We start from the raw sequence: 2779 nt of genomic DNA on the forward strand, positions 1-2779 counted from the left end.
AAAATTCTCTTAACAGTATGTTTGAAACTTTTCATGATAAAATGCTAAGAAAGATATGTAATAAGGTACATGCCTAAAACTGAATTTGTGCATTTAAGAAAAATGTCACTGTATCATGAATTGAGATTGAGTGATATTAATGGATATCTACATTGGAGAATTCTTACTTTTTTGAAATCTTGGAAAATAGAAAATATTTTTAAGGAGCATTATAAACTCTTCAGATTATTATTTTACAGACCAAGAAGTACCCTTAAGATAGAAAAGCCAGCAGTAAGGAGGAACTGCCAGGCTATAGTAAAAATTGCACTGTGTTCAAGTAGTTGAGACAGCAGAGAACATCATATTGTGGATCACTTCCATTTTATGATCCAACTAGTAAGTCACCAGAATAATCTACTTTGCCAATTAGATTTAGCGCCTAAATAGAAAAATTACTAAATATTTAGACTTTCGCATATGACTTAAATAGTTTAAGATGCTGTAACATTTTTTGTTTGTTTTCTCACCCAGAAAAGTGCATTCAGCGCTGGGTTTGATTGCCTAGGCCTGACCCAAACTAAAAGAGTGAGCCCTGTGGCTATTCTGTTTTACCATAACACGGTCACGGTTGGAGAGGGGAAATAGATCTTGTGCCTATCTCTTAAAAAGAAAAACATCATTCTTAAAAATGCCAGAAGTATTACAAGCCCCTCTACAGATGATTCTCTGTAAAAATGATATTTTCCCTTCAGAAAGTTGATTTCTCCATACATGAAAAATTAGAAATTGGAAAATTGTTCTTTTAACTAGGACAGCTTTTACTAGGACTGTTTGGGCTGATTCCCTAAAAAGGAGGAAACTCAGAAGCTCTTCCTCCAGGCCTTTTGGGAGAAACTCCGCCTTCCTGATTCCCTGTTTGCTCTTTGTCACGCCGTGGCGTTTATTGCTGTGCTGGCACTGTGGATCTTTAAAAGAGAGAAGGGACTCGGGAACAAAATATTGTCAAAGATCTGGGAAGCTTAGTATTATAAGGAGAGTCGAGAGGAAAGGGGCATATTAAATGCAATAAACAAAACATTTAGTCCACCAGCTACCACACTTGCCACCAGGGATACAAGCAATTACTGTGGCATAAATTTCTACATTAAAAAACAAAACGAATAAATAAACAAAACCTTTATTTCCAGGAACATCCTACAAGGTAAGCCCTGAGCCAGTCTTATTTTTTTCTTTCTTTTTTTTTTTTTGCAAAGTAGTTATTAAATGAGTCTTTCAATGGCAATTTTCTGGGTCTCTTTAGCAATCACATTTTGTTTCCTATTTTTTAATTATAAAAGAAATGTAATCTTATTTCAAAAAGTACTCCCAAGGATAAAAAGAAAAGCATAAATCACACACAATTTCATCTCCCAGGGGAAAGGACTTTTAGTATTTGGTATATACATTCTTCCAGATTTCTTCCTACAAATATATAGCACATAATTGTAAATTTAGAGAGAGAAACCGTTTTCTCCAAAAGGTCTCTGCTCTTACTTTCTTATTTCATGAATTGAAAAAATTCACTCCCTCCCTCTTTGCTATCTACGTTTTTACTTTTTTTTAAAACTAGTTTCTTCTTCTTGAACTAAACATGCTCAATACCCTTCCTTGCCCAAAGAAAGGGGGGAGAAACTGTAACTTCCCCCGTATCGTTCCCTGTATCCTTTACCTTTCCATTTCATTCAAGCTTTCCTCGGGGAAAGTAAGTCTTTTCTCTGTCTTCACGCCCTTACCAACTACGCATTCAATTCATTTGCCTTAACCTGGCTCCCCTCTCTGCTGCTCCTTCTGTTCCTAACGTCAGTGGTGACTTCCCAAATGTCAAACACAATGACAGTTTGTGGCTCTTGTCCTTATTTAACCTCTTGTCAGCATCTGACACTATCTAGAATGCTCTTTTCCTTGACTGTATTTCACTGGTCCTTCTCCTGCTCTATAACCGTTCCTCCTCTTCATCCTTCACTGAGCTTTCTTTTGGCCATTCTTTTTTTTCTTATCCCCTCCCTCTCTCTTTTGGGACAGAGTCTGACTATGTTGCCCTCAGTAGAGTACTGTGGTGTCATAGCTCACAGCAACCTCAAACTCTTGGGCTCAAGCTATTCTCTTGCCTCAGCCTCCCGAGTAACTGCCACACATTCGCTAAATGCAGCCATTCTCCAGGACCCTGGCCTCAGTTCTCATCTTTTCTCCTTGTACATTCTCATCTTCAGTGAGCACATCCACTCCTGCAATCTCATTTATCCCCAGCAAACTACACACCTGCCCTCACATCTCCCCATAAAGACCCCCGGACCCACACGACCAACTGGACTTTACCACATGGACGAACTTTCCAGATACACCACAAACTCTGGGTCTTCTCAGTACCTTGCCTGTCTTCCCAGTGTTTCCCCTTTGATTTTTAAGAAAGAGACTGTACAAAAGTCTTCAGGGAAAAGCAAATATAAGGAAATCGCCTTTTAGGACAAACAATCTGAGCAATTTGCAGGCTGTGGGAGGGAAGGTGGTGGAGGGGAGACTGGAGATAGGGGAACTGAAGAGGGTAAGAGCTGGGTCCTGACGACCGTGAAGAGGACGGTAGGAAGGCTTGTCCCCTTGCACCTGTGTTGTATATTCTGCATCACTCAGGCCCCGACTCCTGTCTACTGTGTATCATTCATAGCAGTACGGATGAAAAATTTCTAAAATACTAGTATGCAAACCTTTACACTTACTTTGTCATCCATAATTAAGCAACTGGGGCTAATTAATACAGTTA

The sequence above is a fragment of the Otolemur garnettii genome, unplaced genomic scaffold (genome assembly GCF_000181295.1).
Source record: "Otolemur garnettii isolate 467f Iridium unplaced genomic scaffold, OtoGar3 scaffold00078, whole genome shotgun sequence".
Classification (NCBI taxonomy): Eukaryota; Metazoa; Chordata; class Mammalia; order Primates; family Galagidae; genus Otolemur; species Otolemur garnettii.